The 19,927-nt window shown below is 36.2% G+C and overlaps 1 pseudogene; it reads left to right on the forward strand.

Annotated features, from left to right (window-relative positions):
* The first annotated feature begins 18,573 nt into the window (after positions 1-18,573).
* LOC116895770 lies at positions 18,574-19,306 on the forward strand (annotated as a pseudogene).
* The last annotated feature ends 621 nt before the right edge of the window (positions 19,307-19,927 follow it).

Genomic DNA, 19,927 nt, shown 5'->3' on the forward strand with positions numbered 1-19,927 from the left:
TGGATTTCAGTCATATCACACAGACCTAAAATGTCTTTGGATGTGCTCTGAGCAGCTATGTTACTAGATTAAAATTTCTCTACAGCTCTTGGTGTTGAAGGCTAGAATGAATTGGGAAAGAGGTCAAGAAGTGATGGTCCATGGGATCCTCAAGAGATATGGGCAGTGATCAAGGAAGGCCACATCGGGTAATATGTTATATTGGTAGGGAGGAGACTAATGGGTTAGGTCTAGGGGAGCAGAGACAGAGGAGAAAGTCTGTGGACAGTGCACATGACTTTCTGGCAAGTGTGACCAATCGTTTATCAGGTTTGGGGTTTCAGGTTTCTTTCCTTTCACTTCCTCTGGAGTAGCTCAGTTTCATAGCAGATAATTTTTACTTTGATTACTGTTGTCATATCAGTGGCCTATGGCTTGGGGCATGCTGAAATCCTTTATCTCTTCCCTAATGCTAGATGGATATTGCGTTCTATGGGTTCCAGTTAAGGTGAAAGTATCATGTCACTGCTCTGCTTATAGTCTTTATCTGCTCCATGAGTAGAGAACAACGAGACAGAACTGAAAATTGGCTCTAGATCCTTTTTATCTAGGGTTTGCAAACCTTGGGAGTCCAGTATCATTTTCTAAGATACTAATATTCTGGTCTGCTGCGGCTTTTAGGAATTCTCTAACATTTCAGTTATTTGTTCTAACCACTTATATGGCCAACTGTTTTAAAAGAGTGCAACAATTCATATTTTCTGTCCCTTTCCCAGTATATTTATTGTCCTTATAAAATACCTTCCCATGTTACCTAGTGATTACAGAGCACTAGCAACTCAGAGTTAAAGTTTTTGTAGACAATATAGGTCTTTAGATTAGAAACAATATTTACTTGTTATGTTTATAATTAAGCCATTTATAATTAGAAAAAACTTGAAATTATTGCAAATATTTAACTGACTACAAAGGACAGTGAATAATTTTCAAAGTGTAACTCAAGGTTTAACTTCTTTTGTAAAATTTACCATAATTGGATTTGATGCTAAAATAATATATGAATTTTATGTTTAATAAACAATATTATTAAGATTGAGAAAGGTTTTTCTGAAGTTAAAAGTAAACTTTTTTCAAATTATAATAATAATTGATGATTCCATGACTAGAATAAATTCTGGTAAAAAAATAATTCTTTTTATGTATTTACCTGAGCTTAAAATGAAGGTTTATGATGTGAAAGAATTATTCTATAATAACTTCTGTTATTCTTAGTGAGACATTGTTATTTGTGATGCTTATGTAATTATATGCCAGTGTAACTGAAGGATGTAATGACATTTCTCTTTGAAAGCATTTAAATAACTCAGGAAATTGCTTTACTGTTCTGTTTCCTGACTTAAACCCACTTTTGCCATGTTCATTTTATTACACAATCTGTCTCAACTCATCCAGGCAAAATATATTCCACAAAGTATAATGTGCACTGAGTGTTTTACGGGTTGATAGCCATATAATTGTATCCACTCTTGCATTTACATTTTACATAGACATTTAGCATATTATACATAAACAGTTGTGTTGATAATGTGCATGCTAATAATGTCTGACTAAGATTTTATGCTCAGCTTTTCCTACTTTCAGTTATTTCAGTTGATTTTAAAACGTGTTATTGCAAGAATTACTATTTAATTTACAGAATATAACATATTCATGGATTGAGGAAGAATAGAAAATAATCGCCTGATCAAGTAGTGATGTATAATTAGTTTAATTAGGAAGTAAGGTAACAAAATAGAAATCAGATATTTTGCCTCCATAAATTTAAAGTTTATGATTAGTCCAGAGCATCAGGTCTTGCCGACCAAGTTATTGTTCTTTTCAGGACAAGGTACGTACTGGTGCTGTGGAGTGAAGAAGCTCTTTTTATTCAAGTGGTAAAGTATCACAGACATCATCCTCTATTCATAAATAGTCATGTTCCAGTGAGCTCCACACTGTTCATGGTAGATACGTGGGTACCATTAAACCAGTAAGGGCTTTATCGTCACTTTGGTATTAAATCATTTTTGAGTTCTATTTCTTATTCTTTCCAAAAATTGATCATGAGCACCACAGTCTGGTGTGACTTTCTTTCCTTTTCTATGTGTCTTAGAAACATTCTGAAGGACCCATGGAAGAGTGTGGACACAGACTCACCACAGAGCAGAAGCACTGAACCAGGGGTGTGTAGTTGTCATACAAGACAAATAGAAACATTGCTAGAAATAGAGGTTTTTCAACTGCTTTTTCTTTTTTTTTTTTTTTTTGTTTTTTTTCGAGCTGGGGACGGAACCCAGGGCCTTGCGCTTCCTAGGCAAGCGCTCTACCACTGAGCTAAATCCCCAACCCCTCAACTGCTTTTTCTAGAAAATAACTTTTGGCATATATTCCAAGAATGTTAAATTCTGTCCCTCACAATATCTTTATGCTACTCTGCCATAAATTAAGTTTTAAGTTTGCAGTAGTAATGATTCTTTTTATTACACCCATATAATTTTACTGAAAAAATAAATGAAAATGAAATATCATTACTTTGTTTACTTGATGTTCTTTGTCAAATGGGCAATTTAAAGTTCCTTAACATGGAGACATTTTTCTGCTATTTTTTGCTTTTCTGTTACTATTTCTAAGATACTGGCCTGTTGACCAAGGGATGGCCTGTTAGGGAAAGTTCATGAGCACACACCTTGCCTTCTCATTGGCATCTTGCTCCTGTTTTACTCAGTAGCCATTTCGGTGAATTCAAGGAGATGGCATTGACCTTTGTTCTCAGCACAAGAGTATGACTGAAGCACTCTTTGGTCTATTTGGATGATACGTTCTTTTAGGCTGGTTCTCTAGTGACTAAGCTGTGGCTATGGAAATGGGTGTCACTTGGAACTTAGGTAGTAGGCAGTCGTATGATTCCAGATGACATCTCTTCCTTAAAGGTCAATGTCTATTCATATCCACTTCATTATATAGTGTCCATAGAGACTTCCAAAGAGGGAAATTGAATTGGGGACGAACATATCTTTTTCATAAACTCAGGACTAACAGTCATAATATAAGTCTCTGGTGTACCCCAAAGAAAATGTCCTCATGGGTGCAAAAACAGCAAATCTCAGTTAGCACTGCTTTCAACTGAAGAATGCATTACTGGAGTTCTCCCTCTGGTGGTTAGCTAAGAAACCACTGAAACCTGTAGTCATGAGTTTCAGAGATTGACAGCATTCAAATATGGACTTTAGCATTAAAGTTACCTCATTAGTTCTTGTCAGCTAAAGGACATTTCAGTTACATTTTACCACAGACTTTTCTCTTCCTGTTGTGCATTTTTATTACGTTTTGAAATAATAAATTTTGTACTACTTTATTAAGGATGAGACTCTTACAATCCCCACTTACATTCAACTAACAATCGGTGCTACAAAAGAAAAATCTAGTAAACTTGTTCAAATTCTTTTAGCTTAACATACAGGAGCCATGGAAGGTAGAAAGTGGGTAGGATTACTTGTGCGGATTTGTCATTTATAAGAAAGTCTCTGCAAAATTTCAATAAAGAGAGAGTTGATTTTGAAAATTCAAATGGAAGAAGCACTGAATTAATGGAATTCATATTTGAACAAAAGAAAAGGGAAGTTAACATTTTATTATGCTTTTCTTAAGTATATGATTAAGTTAAGGGTGAGTGAATTACAGTTAGAACAATGCTGTCAGCTTTAGACACCAGACTGAAGCTACACTTTCAGAATAGTATTTAAACAGCACCTAATTTCAGGTGAATAACTTGGCATAGTCTGCTTAAGCTCGTGGACATATACACCCTAAGGAATGAGGAAACACTCAGCAGAGAGGCCCATTTAGCATAGGTGATTACTGGCAAGGTTGGGATCCAAGTTTGATTACAGAATGCATATTGTCAAAGGAAAGACCTGATTTGCATGAGTTCTTTAGCCTTCATACTTCCTGGCACATATGTGTAAATAAACATACAAATACCCAACCAACAAACAATTGTAAAAACAACACAAATAAAGAAAAAAAAGGAGTTATTTGCTTGCCAATGCCCCTTACAACATGAGAAAAGGAATGAGAGGCACCATTTGTCTCTTAGAATTTCTTCTTTCCTTCCTTCCTTCCCTCCCTCCCTCCCTCTCTCCCTTCTTTCTTTCTTTCTTTCTTTCTTTCTTTCTTTCTTTCTTTCTTTCTTTCTTTCTTTCTTTCTTCCTTCCTTCCTTCCTTTCTTTCCTTCTTTCTTTCTTATAAAATCAGATATTCAGAACATGAGGGTGGTCATATTCTATGTAAAGTCTTCAAAAAAGTGACTGCTTATGATGTCACGGTGAAGCCTGAGATGGCAAATATGGAACAAAGACCTTCAAAGAATAAGGAAGAACATAAGACGATGGGTAGCTTTTTCCAGAAGGCAGTAGCACAGTGTGTTGCCAGTGACCAGTGAAATAGCAGAATGAGGCATGCATTTCCTATCTTGTCTACTAACCTTATTGTATCATTTGCCAAGTATTGTTCTTCACATTCTATTTTTTACTTTTTCTCTAATGTTCAGGAAATGCACAGTACCCAGAATCAATTTTATTTTGTCTTGTTATTTTTCATCCTTTTCTTCCTTATTCTCTTCTTTTTCTCCTCCACTCCATTCTCTACTTTCTTTCCCTGATTCTCTTCTTTCTTATGTGATAAAGAGGAAGGTAGCTACATATAAATCATATTTTTTTCTTATTTTGCTCTTAAATATTATGATCATCCAATTTCATTAGAAACAACCAAAAATCTTATTATTATGTTATAGTAGTTCATTCTTACAGCCTCTGTTTGTTTTACCTTTGCTAATACATTTGCAGAGACCTACAAATATTGGCTTTTTTAACCAATGTTTAAGGTATTTCTTAGTATTTCATTTACATGCTTCTGTATTAATGTGTACTTATTGAAGAACCCATAATATATATCATCTTTAACTGTTTGGAAATTAAATATTAGTTTCTTTCTCATTTCAAAGAATAAAATGGAAACCTCATTTTCAGGAAATAATTTCTTAAAATGGTGCTTTAAAAAAATCTAATAAGCGGGGTTGGGGATTTAGCTCAGCGGTAGAGTGCTTGCCTAGCGAGCTCAAGGCCCTGGGTTCGATCCCCAGCTCCGAAGAAAAGAAAAGAGAGAGAAAAAAAAATCTAATAAGATGACTCACAGGTTAACAGGATTAGCTGCTCTTCCAAAGGTACTGAGTTTAATTCCCAGCAACCATGTAGTGGTTCATAACTACCTACAATGAGATATGGTGCCCTCTTCTGGCCTGCAGGCCTACATGCAGGTAGAACATTGTATACGTAATAAATAAATAAATAAATAAATAAATATATAAAGAAATAAATATTTTTTAAAAATCAAATAAAAATTATAGATGTTGAACCCTGGTAGATGCATAACAATAATATCAAGCACTGAGGCCAAAGAAAGATGGTACTTTGAGTTATATCAATGACTACATCAGAGAGCATAAAATATCATTGATCCAAGAATATCCTATAAATATTTTAAACTACATGGGCAATCTAGAAAAAAAGAAACCATAGAGAGGCAGAAAGAAGAAGATAAAAGACAGTGAAAACAGAGAAGATGCAATTTATTTAATTTGGACAATTATACAGAAGAACATAATAAAGGCTCTAAAAAAGGACCTCGAGGTGATGAATGTTGGTGCTAAAGTTCAACCCTATCTATGCCGTCTGTTTATTCAAATAGAATGGCTAACTTCCCACTTGCAAACATAGCAAGTGTTCTTGGCTATAAAATGGAGGTAACTGTACATACCCCACAGAACACTTGTGAAGATTTAAAAAGCAATTATAATATAATGTGATGCACAGAATAACAACACATGTAACTATTTTGTTGCCATTAATAGTAAAAATAAATACAAATATTACATGGAGCTACATTATTATAGTGAGAAAATTTAGAAGTACTACTTTAGCTACTATAGCTGTTCTTCAAAGATGACTTGTTTTAAAACTTTTAAATACTATGAAAGTAAATGAATAAAGTTAATAAATTACCTTATTGAAAATAACTAATCATAACCACTACAATTTGCCAAAGATAACATAGCCATTTTGCTAGAAACAATGTGTTCTTGTTTTGAATGAAATAAAAAATGATGAAATAAAAATAAAGAATAGATTCAGGCCTTATCATGAATACATAGCATGCAACATAACATTTATTTTGTGTATATTAGGAACTTAAGCTAAATCTAAATTTCAAATTCCAACAATTATGTTAGAAACAATGTATTCTTTCCTCAGATATAATAATAGTGGTCATAGAAGTTTTACTGGTTAAGAAATCATATTCTTCATCTAAAAACTTACATATAGTTTGGAAAAATGACTCATTGAAAAACAAGTCTCCTATTTCTTTTCTTTTTTTTTCTTTTTTTCAGAGCTGGGGACCGAACCCAGGGCCTTGTGCTTGCTAGGCAAGCGCTCTACCGCTGAGTTAAATCCCCAACCCGTCTCCTATTTCTTTAAATATGAATTTACTATTATTAAAACATTTGAACTAGATTAAATAAACAGAATATTAAAATTAAAACTTGGAAGTAATATAAGTGAAGGATAGCTCAGAAAATATCACGGAAGTTAATTGTTGCAATATTCTATGCCGTTGTTACTAAAACACACACAGGCTTAGATGGAGAAGAGAGATGATAATGTTTAAACTGTAACAGAGTGAGGGGACGTACACACATGAGTATATCATTAATATTCTATCACTATCAAGAATTTAAATATCATGTAAGATAACTAGCATGAAAAATATGAGAATAGAAAGCAGTTCTGATGAGATAAAAATGAAAGGATACACAATGTTCAGGTTTTAAGATGGATGTGTAGCATGCAAACATACTACTTATTTGTCTGTAATAGAAACATAAGCCAAATTTTAATTTCAAATTTTTATTTGGTCAAAGTAGAGTAGACAATATTGTTTATAAACTTATTAAAATTCATCACAAGGCCTGCAACCTATTTTTTGATATTATTGTGTTAAAGAAGTTCTTCCCCTGAGCTCTCACAGAAAGGACATGATATGATGAATTTGACACTTTCAGCAAACGCAGTAGTGCTTCTTTAACAGATGATGCTTCTCTCTCATAGTAAAACTGATCATGGAAAACCAATAGAGCAAGAACAATTATAAAGGCAACAAAATTGAAGTGATGTTTACTCAATTGAGCATCTCGACCAATCACCTACAATGTTTAGAAGAATATTTACAAGATTCAGTACACTATTAAAATATACAAAACAATTTTCATTTGGATATATGCTCAAGAGATGTATAGCTGGATCCTGTGGTAGATTTATTCATAACTCTGTGTGGAATGTCCTCATTTATTTCACTCTAACAGTTTTCAATACCAAGAGCAGTGAAAAAGTATTTTCTTTTCCCCACATCCATACAAGCATTTGTTACAGTTTTAGTTCTTACCCCAGCTTATTCTGACTGGGGTAAACATGTAAAAGAGGTGACAGGAAGAGTATAAGAGATAGAAGGAAGACAAAAAAAAAGTATTTTCTAGACACATCATTTCCTCTGCAGAGGTGTATTCACAGCAATTGGGAGAATATGCACAAACCTTGTACAGGCTGAGGACAGGCAGAATCTCAGAATGGATAGGGGAATGAATGGGCAAGGAACCCTACTAATGTCTGAGAAACTATTAATAATTGAGAACTGCTGAAACAGTGAAAGCCAGTTCTCACTAAGGATCTTGGTAAGTCTGCCACACTCTATTAGAAGGCCACACATCTAAGAATAGTAAGGCAACACAAAGACATGGTCACAAGCTTGTGTAAGAGGGTGATGGCGCTGAGAATTGTATGAGGGAAAAAGAAAAGGTGGATACAAGGAACGCACATTATGCAATAATCTCACCTAGTAAATTATTTTGAAAATATTGTCAGAAGCCATCTATTTTGTCTCTTTTGCGGCAATAACTGAGAGACATGGATGAGAGATTCAATTTTGTTCCAAATTCTTCTTACAGTCATTGAGTGATCCTTTAAAACTTGAGCCAAAGAATGCAGACTTTATATTTTCTAATAGAAACTAGCATCTTCAAAGTATGAGAAGGTGGCTTTGAGTCTCTATGCGCGCGCGCACACACACACACACACACACACACACACACACACACACCGCGAAACAAAATAAAATAAGTTATAAAAAGACACAAAAGTAAGTTACTTGGACAGAAGGCTACAAGATGGTGGTGGCTAAAACACCCAGCAGATTCCGTTGCTCACAGGAATGCTTTATTCTGTTTCACTTGAAATCTTATAACACTTATTTGAGCAGAATTCATCCGTGCTTTATTTTCACAATTCCCTAAACATTTTAATTTTATCTATTTGCAGAGAAATGTAGTTATGAGTGTGCTGTGGCACTGTGCGCTTCAAGCTGTGATGCCTGAAGTTGCTCGAACCAGAGTTAGACTTATGTTAACTATTCCAACTTGCTGTCAACCTACCCAGCTGTGAAGAAATTATAATTACCTATTCAGCGACTGAAATCTAAATATATTTGATAAAATTCAGAGAAAGACCCTCCCCCATTCTGAACTTGAATTGCTTTAATTATTTTCTTCTCATCAGTTTCCTAAATCTATTCTCTGTCATAAATACCATTGCCTTTTATTATTTTCTAACTGTTTTTCTATATTTAGAAACTGAAGAGGTTGTTATGCATTGTATGATCTCATGAACAGGAAGCATATTCCATTAAAACTTCTGTGCCTGTTCGTAGAACCAATAGGCCAAAGTTCATTTTCTGTAGTGTGACCTTTTGTTCTATTGTGAAGAATAATATTTGTTCTATTCATTAGTGAAACTTTCCTCATTTCAGTGTTCCGGGGTGAAATTACATTTCAAAATAATTTTAGGCAATTTGTTGTACATTACTACTTTGTTACTTCTGTGTTAAAGCACTTTATAATTAGTTTTAAGAAAGACCTTTATAACATTAATATAAAGAGTTTTTTCCTGAAAATTGGCCTTATATCAAAATAGATTAAATCAGAAAATGGTGAGAGATTATGTGTAACCGATGTATCATTTTTGTGACCCTCACAATAATATATTTAACAGCCATATGTTAACTGTAACTAGATGTCCTAACAGACCCCCTTGTCAATTTTCAGAGAATGATTTCCTTGAAACCCATACTTGACATGATTATAGTTGTGAACTCTTTATTTCTTCAAAGCTTGAGGGTTGTGGGGAGGGGGAGTCATCACTGCATTTTCCAAAGTCTCCATCTACTCAAAAATTGAAGCAAGTCTGTAAAACCAATGAAGATTCAAAATTGATCTGTGCATTAGTCCGGGCACCTGTCTGTCTGTCTGTCTGTCTATCTATCGATCTGTCATCTATCAACCTGCCCATTTAATTGTGGCTGTCTACCAATGGAAGGTCCAAGAATCCCGTTGTTGTTCAGTCTACTAGGTTGGATGTCTCTGCTGGTCTTCGTTATACTTCAGATCCCAGAACAGTAGTCTCTAATGACAGGGAAAGAAAAAAAAATGCCAGTGTGGGTGAGAGCAGGTAGGTGAAGAACAAATGCTTTGTTTATTCCATGTTCTTTCTATATGCTGCTACCAGGTGTTGTCTAGATTAAAAGTAGATATTCCTACCTCAAAAGATCCCTGATAAAGATAGGTCTTCCCACTTTAAATGATTTAATTAGACAAAAAAGATTCATAGGTATACCCAGCTGCTCAGGTTTTAGTTAATTCCAAATTTAGTAGAATGTATGGAATATAGATATATTGATATTTTTATTAATTTTTATATTTCTCAACAATGAATTATTGTTGCTTGTTTTTAAATATTTTTCTTCTCTCATATTTTATATTCTGACTTCAGTTTCCCCTCCTTCCAGTTTTCTCAGTCCCAACCCTTTCTGCCCTCTTCCCCAGAACCACTCCTCCTCAGATTCCCTTCAGAAAAGAGCAGACCTCATAGGGATATCAACTTAGAATTACCAAGATGCAATAAGACTAGATACAAACTCTCATATCAAAGCAAAACTAGGCAACACAGTAGGAGAAAGCATCTGCCAAGAGCAGACAAAATAATCAGTGACATTGCTATGTGTCCCAAGAGAGCAACAAACTATATAACCATAACATGGAGGATCTAGAAAGGATGCAAGCTCTGTAATTATCAATTCAGTTCTGTGAGTCCCTGTGCAAATTACTTAGTTGATTCTATAGGCCTTCCAGCTGCTACAATCCCTTTTCCCCTCCTTCACAAAGTTTACCAAGTTCTTTCTGATGTTGGACTGTGGGTCCCTTCATCTAGTTTCATCAGTTGCTGAATAAAGGTTTTCTGATGACAGTTGGGCTAGATAGGAATCTATGAGCATAGCAGCACATCCATAGATGAATTTTAAAATGGCAGCATGGCTGATCTGGCAAGGGATGACGTCCTAAAACCTTTTATGTCTCTGTGGTGTTACTGGAATGGCACACCTCTATTCCCTCTATCTGGAATATAGACCTACTCATAGCCGATACTGTTAGTAGAAAACAATGAAAATAAAGTTAATTTGTAGAAGGAAGCAGCCATGTTTAAACATGATGTCTAATTGAAGGACAGGCAAATTGATGAATCAGAGAAAGATTTGATAGAATGAGTCTGATACAGGAAATGCCCAACTCCTGCTATAAAGACATGGAAGAAAAGAGAGTCTAGTTAAGAGAACAGTTCAGAAACAGGAGAGGGAGAGGAAGAGGGAGAGGAGAGGGAGAGGGAGAGGGAGAGGGAGGGGGGGGGGAGTTTCATGGGACAGTTTTACAGAGACAGGCTACAGGTGAAGACAGAATTAGCTGGAAAGTGAGAAGAAGCCAGAAGTTTAGAACAAATTTCTAGAGTTAGTGTGAGGCAGAACAGACTAATTCAGTCAGTTGCTGAGAGAAGCCAATTTCAATAAAGTAGTTTGGAGTAGGGATTTTGTTATAACAGCTGAGTGGAACCAGGCAGCAAGAACTCAGAGCTAGAAAGGGTGAGCATACTGCTCAGTAAACCTCCAAGTGAATAAAAGTTACTATTACAAATATTATAAGAATCGTTCATTGGTATTTTGTCTGTTGGTCATGCTTGATTTATCAGGACTCTGGGTTATCCAGCACCAATAGGACAAAAGCCTAAAGAAAGGGAAAAGGTTTTTATCAACTCCATATTCAACAAAAGACTAATGGCCAAAATATATAATGAACTTCAGAAATTAGGTATGAGCATATTGTATAATCCAATTAAAATATGAGGTACAGATCTAAATAGAGGATTCACAATAGAATCTTACATGGTCAAGAAACGTTCATTATTCCTAGTCATCAGGGAAGTGTAAATCAAAACTATTTCAAGATTTCATCTTATACTTGTCAGAATATGCTCTCTGTACCCAAATCCCTAGGAGGAGAGAGCTGGACTCTCAGAAGTGCGAACAATCCTAAGAGCTCAGGGAGATTACCGTTTCTGCTTACATTCCTGCCTCAAAAGGAACCTGTCTGGAGCCCCCTGGACACAGGAACCTAGGAGCAGTAAGGGAGAAGATCCTTCCAGTCTCTGACTGTACACAGAGCTGAAAACCAGTCTCCAGGAGCTCTGACACACCTGAGAACAGAGGGAAGACGACAACTTCTGCTCCAAGGGACCGGCTTGGAGCCCTCAGGACACAGGAACCCAGGAGCCGTGTGGGACATGATCCTTCTGGTTTCCTCCTGTGTCCAGAGCTGACCAGTCCCACAGTTCTCTGTGCCCAAATCCAGTGGGGGAGAAAGGTGGAGTCTCTTGAGTCAAGTATGGACAATCCTGAGAGCTCAGCGGAAACCACGACTTCTGCTCAAATTTCTGGCCCAAGAGGAACCTGCCTGTAGCCCTCTGGACACAGGAATCTAGGAGGAGCCTGGGACAGGATCCTTCTGGTTTCCACCTGCATCCACAGCTGACCTTGTGACACAGCTCTCTGTACCCAGACTCAACTGGGAGAAAGCCAGTCTCCAGGAGTGCTGACACAGGCTTACAGGAGGGTCAAGCTCCAGTCAGAGACAGCAAGACCAGCTAACACCAGAGAAAACCAGATGGAAAGAGGCAAGTACAGGAACCTAAGCAACAGAAACCAAGACTACTTGGCGTCATCAGAATATCTAAGATCAAAACGACCAGTGATAACTCCTGCTGGTGAGGATGTAGAGCTCCTTGAACACACATCCATTGCTGGGGGGAGTGCACATTGGTATTTCAGAAAACCTGGATTTAATCTACCTCAAGACTCAGCTATACTTTTCTTGGGCATATTTGCAAAAGGGACTCCATCCTAAAACAAGGACACTTGCTCAACTATTTACAGAAACTTTATTCATAAGACCAAGAAACTAGAAACAACATAGATGTTTCTCAAGAGAAGAATGGGTAAAGAAAATGTGGTATATACACATTTCTTTCTCATATATGTATATATATATATATATATAATATTGTTGATGATATTTGCAGGCAAATGGACAAATGTAGAAGAAAAAAATCGTCTTGAGTGAGTCAATCCAGAAAGACATACATGATACATACTCACTTGTAGTGGACAAAGGCTATTAGGGAAAGGATAAAAACTGCTGCAATATATAGACACACAGGGTGTGTGTGTGAGAAAGAAAGCTAAAGGGTCTCATGGATATTCATGGGAAGAAAAATTAGAATAGAGTTCATAATTGCACTGAGAGTGTGTGAGGATAAAAACAGGAGGGATCAGGGGAGGGGAGGGGAAAGAATGAAGCAAGAGAGTATTGGGAGTACAATTTGGGGACAACGTGTAGTAAATACTAGCTGGAATATACAAGGCTGACCATATCAAAGACTTCTACTAAGGAGGACACAGAGCCCAATCTGGCCATCTTTTGTAACCAGGAAAGGCTTTCAATAGTGGGAACCTATACTTTTCCTGCCCACAAGATATGCTAGAGTAATGAAGGTACAGAATTGTAGGAGTGGCCAACCAATGAATGATTTAATCTTGACAACCATGATTGGAGAAATATTTCATGCCCAACAAGTATTAACATCCTTAAGTTATCTTCATTGTTTCTGTGGGGATTTTTGTATGTTTGTTTGTTTTTTACTGTTTTTTTTCCTACATGCTGATGATAAACTCTGTGTAGAGATGAACTTTCATTTCACTCTTGCTTCCAGCTTCTATGTACAGGGGTTACGTGTGTGTGTGCCATGGTATATGTTCTTAAATTTATTTATGATGTATGTATGTATGTATGTATGTATGTATGTATGTATGTATTTACTATTTTCTATATTTTCATTGCTTCACATTTCCCTTTTGTTTTTCTCTATGTGCCTTTTGGAGACTATAAAAAAAGCTATTCTATATCTCATTTTCCAAACTGATTCCAATACTACTCACATGATTACAAAATTACATTTAATTTTTCCCCTGCAGTTGCAAAAGAAGCTTTAGTAGAATTTAGAAGTTCTCTAAATATGTGCCCAGCACTCACTGTTCAGGTGCTCAGGTCTGATTTTGAAGTAGAAATCAGAGATGTAAAACTCTTGATAAATAATATTTTAATTATTATTTTGATATTATATGTGACACTTCAAAGGACCAGTTTCTAACTAGCACAGTAAAGTGTAAAAGGGTGCATCTAGCACGCAGATATGGATGAAACAAGCATGGCATCTCTGTAATGATTTTGTAGTCTGTAAATCTAAATGTTTCTTAGTTTAAAGTTAGAAAACTCCTGTATTTGAGACTATGTGACCATGAGTCAATTATTTTCTTATGAGTTTCCATCTGAATTCTAGTTAGAAAAATAGTTAGAGCCAAATCTGGTGGTTAGTATTAAAAAATATGAAATAAGCTATATTGTGATTCCCAGGTATACATAGAGAAACTAATCCTGACATTGGTATGGTACTAAAAGTTTACCAATGCTATTTTTCCTTGTAGAATACCAAAGTATTATAATTTTTCATTACCTAAGAAGTAAATACAACACTATAACTGGAATAATGTGTTATTTCAATAGAAAAATTCAGAAAGCACATTTCATTGAATACATATAGCAACACTTGACCCAGGTAACACTTTATTTTATTATTTATATAACATAATTTCAAGCACAGTTATATCACTTCATAAGTATTTAGATTCTTATCCAATTGATTGTTAGTAACATCATTTTAACTTTTAAAAAGTTCAAGTTATTGTATGTGTAAGGTTTGTGTGAATATCGGCATGTTTGATTCCTAGTGAATGCAGAGAATACATAGAGGCTAGAAGAGAGCTCTTTATGACCAAGGCCTTTCCCTCACTCTCCCATCCTTGCTGAAGAAGATCCTTGCTCATGAAAACTGTTTTATTTGATGGTGAATGTGAATGCATATACCTTACTCAGGGTAAGACAGGGATTAAATACCTGTTTTGGGAAGGAATGCCCAGACTGGGAAGCTCATTGTCTAAACACTCAAGGGCCTATATAAATACTGCATTAGCATGGAGAATTCCATGTTTTTATGCTATGTGACTGTCATGGTCCTATCAGTGAGGCGTCATGGTTATATGTTCAGATTAGGTAGTTTGCAGGGAACTGGCTCCATGCCTGGCATTTTCAATTCTGAAATCCCCTGGGTTTGATACGAATCAGATTTACCAGTTCTCTGCCTAGTGACATTGTCGACTTGCCCCATAGTACCATGATGTCAGTGTAAGGTCAGATGATAGCTTTGTGGAGTTGACTCTTTGTTACTTGATGTGGGTCCTGAGCTGAGATTCAAAGACAGGTTTTATTGCTCTTTTAGCCATCTCCTTAGCTCCAAAATCTTCATCTTAGAGATGACAAAATAGTCACTGGAAAATAAAGTTGTCTAAGGCCACACAACTTGGATGATCAGGGTCTCTGAACAAAGTAGGTCATATTTTGTTAAATTCAGCATTGTGACTTTTATTAAAAAGCCAAACAATATCATACCGTCAAAAACAACTAAACCCAAGGAAACTAAAATTAAAAAATCATAATAACAGCAACTGGAAGATATTCTGGATCACTTCCAGAGGCTTTTGGAGTGTGTGTTTGAGTTGTTTAACTTTTCTAAATGATAAAGAAGATAGAAAATAGAGTAATTCATTGATGATGTCACACCATTCATAATAGTAGCCACATAGGAACAACATCTTATCTTAGGAAACATGTTGTTGTAATTACTCATGTGTTTTACATATAGGCAACTAAAACATTAGTGTTCAGTGCTTAAAGATTGTCTCTAAGCTCAAGGCAAACTGTGAGAATTGGAGGAAGCTCTGTCTTTCTTGCTGAATAGAAGGAAAATATAACAGAACATCTGCCTTACAGGATTCTGAAGGGAGCATGCTTAGTCTTACTGGGCTTTTTGTATTTCTAAAGATTCACTTCATCAACATGTCCTGCATGACTCACCCTTATCAAACAAGTTTTTTATTAGTACTCAGTAAAGCACGTGCAAGCACAAGCAGAGTGAACAATCATTTTTCCTTATAAGGAAGTAGCTTTGGACAGTTGTAATATTTTAAATTTATGTTACCCTTATGTACAAAGCAAGGAGAAATGAAAGAAATCATTTTTTAAGCATTGATATACAGAAAATTATCGTGTATTAATTTCGCACATGTATCACTAATACGGCAGTAAATTTATACTGAGCGACACATGTAATAGCCATGATGAAGTTTGCAATTTCATCTCTACCCACAGGTACTTCCTGAGTCCTGTTAATGTCTCAAGCTTTGGAGTCATCCTCTGTGGTACTTAGAGAAGTCATCACTTATCTTCATGCTGACAGCCTAGTCCTGCTTCAACCTCACTGGATATGTACAAGGTAACTACTTGGTGTCCATTTAGGATTGGAGAGCTAACAGCCCTACCTTTTTAGGAGACTGTAACCCGGAGTCTTTGTCTACCTTTCCCATCTCATCCACTCCAACTGTGGTTTTATGAATCGCATATTCTCTTCCTTTCTGTTCACCCATCATACCATTTTGAGCTATCTCTACTGATTATATTCATCTGGTTCAGGAACACTTGCTGCTTTGTATTGCTGTTTCCACTGAGCTCATAAGGCCCTGCTTTCTATCAGTTAATCTGAGGTCTGAGATGGCACATTCCTCTTGTTCCTTATTGCCAAATTTAATGTGTCTTCAATGTGTTGTTTTCTCCATCGCGAAAGAAAGCCCCTTAATGTGTCCCATTGATTAAGGATTTCCATAGCTGAGGTGCTGATTTGATAAACATGTGGAAATATGTTCATGCACACTTATTTGAATGTATATAGTTATGGCTATGTTACACCTATAATTATGAGTACATGCAAAACATATTTATTAATAACATAATATATCCCATTCCTACCACAGCTTTCTCATTACCAGAAGAGAAATGTAGTCAAGGTTAGAAGTACATGTTGGAAAACAGTTTGTAAGATACATAGAATTATGAATCCATATGAGTTAAAGTCGTATTCCATCATGATCTTTGCCACTTCTAAGCATTCAGTGGGTATATAACATTGGCCAGCATCTTTCTAATGGATTCACCTTTATTATGTGGGAAAAGTTTCTCTTTCTGGTTTTCATTAGTAGTTCCAAATGTGACTCAACACTATTTGTCATTGGGAGATAATGACAATTAATTACTAATTATCTGGTCTTTGCTAAGACATTCTAATAAGAATCTTCTGGGTTTATGTTCTAGTGTCTTTGGTATAGGAAGGTACTCTGCAGGCTACTAAAAGAGAAACAAGCTACAAAATTTTTGGTCTGCAATGTTTTTCTGCCTGAAAAATTGTGGCACAATTGGCTATTGCAGCACAAACTTTTATAGGTTACCAAACAATGTCTGATATTAATTAAGGTCCACTCCAAGAGATGGATAGCATATCTGAAAGTACTTGGGTAGCAAGAACATGAGTCTAGAGAGCCCAGAAAACTAGGATAAGGCAAATACTACTTGTCTAAAATAGAAAGAAAAAGAAAAAAGAAATAATTATCAAATGACCCCTGATTATGCTCATAGATCTGTGCCTATTTCAGCTATCATTAGAGAGACTTCCTCCTGCAGCAAACAAATTCAGTGAACTCAGGGATAGACAGCCAGATAATATGGGGAGGGTGGAGAGAGAGAAGAGAGAGAGAGAGAGAGAGAGAGAGAGAGAGAGAGAGAGAGAGAGAGAGATTAAACACACAGTTCTAAACAATATGTATTCATTATATCAAATCCCTCTCCTAGACTCAGTGGAAGAGGAGTCAGGCAGACAGAGAGGACAGATGACACCAGGAGAACAAAGCTCTCTAGATCAACCACGCAGAGCTCATAATTTCAGAGACTGAACCAATAACATAAACTATGGTTTCCAGTTTTATGAAACTCCTAAGTGTGTGAATGAGAGGGTCATTGATTCTTGGGCTCTTTTTCTCCTGATGGTTTGTCCAACTTCATTATGTAGGGATTTTGGGTTTGGAGGGATTTTTGTTTGTTTTTGTTTTGTTTTGTGGTTGGTTGGTTTTTGTTTTGTTGTATATTATTGTTATCTCCTAGAATCCTGTTCTTTCATAATGAGAGACAAAGAAGGAGTGGATCAGATTGGGAATGGAAGTGAGAAGGAACTAGGGGAACTATAGAGAATGGATCTGTAATCAGGATATAATATACGAGATAATTCTCTTTATTTTTGATTAAAGGAATAAAAAGAACTTTCTTGGGTATACTCAAGCATGTGTACCCTTGACATAGAAGATTCTGACCCCTGGTTACCCTGTAGGATTTTGTACCATATACATTTGTCACTTTCAGAAGTTAGACCGTAACTCATGTGGTAAAATGATAAATATTTGGTATCTTCAACTATTAATTTGGAGACAAACTAAATTTCTGTGAGTGATGGCTTCCATAACTGGCCTGCCTCATCTTCTCTGCACAAGTTCTTGATGGTCAAGATCACAGTTTTTTCTGAAGTCCAAATTCATGTAATTCTGACCATTAAATACCTTCCAATGTGTTTTTGACCTGTGATACTCAGGAGGGAAATATAGGTCTGGAACTGAGTGAAGGGTCCTAGACAGTTACATATATTTGAAACTCCTACCTAATGCGGGACTGAGACATTCAGGAAAGTTAGTATTAATCATAAACCCAGTAAAGCTTTAAAGATAAAACCATCTTTCTTTCCTCCTTTGTGTTTATGCATCCCACTCTCTCCATCCTCACTCCATTAAATGTTAAAGTACCAACTGAATATTAGTAATACCTAAGTCAGCATTGTATAGTTGTATTCTAAAGCATTTCAAATGTTTCTTGTTTTTTCCCAGTGTTCAGTTATTCGATGCTCTAGCTTTTCATGTTTACACATCCACACAAACAGATTTTACATATAGGTTTAAAAAGTAATTTCTCAGAGGAAGGGCTAGAGCTCTGAGGTGAAGCCCAGGTGGGGCAGGGAACTGGAGGAAGAATGCAGAGGAAATGTGGTACTTGGAATTAACAGAGCTTATGGGAAATTTTTACTCAGTAAAAATCATCTCAGAATGTTATCAAAGGCTGTGGATGAATTAAAATAGGATAAGAAATTTTGGACCACTATAATCAGAACTGAAGTCCATGGGATATTCTGTACTGGTGCTAACCTTAGGAAAAGAGCCAAGATGCATTCCAGTGAAGTCGGTTCCTTTGTCTCCAAGATATGATTAGTGATCAATGACATTGCTAACCTCTCTTTGTCGAAGATCACAGTCAAGAAGGCTTTGCTGTAGGGGGGATTCTGGAGCTGGCTTTAGGGTGTGATATCAGATTAGCAGCTTCTGCAAAAAAATGGACCTGATTGAAATAAAATTGGCTACTATTCATGGTGTAAGAGGATCACGGAGATTGCCACACGCCATCTGGATGGATGTTCCCTGCTAAGGAACTCATCTTCTCTGCACAAGTTCTTGATGGTCAAGAATCCAAAGCTGTGGGCTTGTTCAGCCATGTGGTAGAAAAGAAGCAGGAAGGGGATGCTGCCCACAGGAAGGCTCTGTACCTGGTGAGAGAGTTTCTACCTCAGGGGCCTGTTGCAGAGTGGCCAAACTAGCCATTAACCAAGGAATGGAGGTCAACTTAGTAACAGGGTTACGCATAGAAGAAGGCTGCTCTGCTCAGACAATCTCAGCTAAAGACATACTACTATGCACTGAATCCTAAATAATGTGCCTTCTCAAAAGCAGTTTGTATTTATCTGAATATATATATATATATATATATATATATATATATATTTCCATCCACACAGACTCTAGCCACTCTTCAGTATGAGTGATTCAAAAGCTTTTTCTAAATCCGTAGAGAAAAACTGGCTTCAAATTTTAATCCGAACATAAACCCTGTTTTCAAATTAGAACCCAAATCCTAATCCTTCTGAGGATTGTCCATGGTTCCTGGAATGCCATTGTTGTCCTGATTTGAAACCTCAGCCTCTACGTCTTTTAAAAGTGATTGATATCTCTTTGTGCCATTAAATACAAAAGCTTTTAAATGATTTTCCCCTTAAATGTACTCATAAGTGAAACTAAATATTTAGATTGCCTAAAATGGAGAGGATGTACTTCACATGAAATTAGACTGACTGAAAGAGTGTTAAGTTAAATCATGTTTAGTTCAGTCCAATTCAATGAGCAGAATCAATTTCTACAGGTAAACTAAAACTAATGATATGATTCAGTGATTTCCAACTATGAGCTAACTGGTGGCTAAGTATTAAGTGAGACATTGCATCAATTAAGATTTGTCTTGGCTGAGAATAGGGAATTAAACGTGAGAGGTTTT

This window comes from Rattus rattus, chromosome 3 (genome assembly GCF_011064425.1).
Source record: "Rattus rattus isolate New Zealand chromosome 3, Rrattus_CSIRO_v1, whole genome shotgun sequence".
NCBI lineage: Eukaryota > Metazoa > Chordata > Mammalia > Rodentia > Muridae > Rattus > Rattus rattus.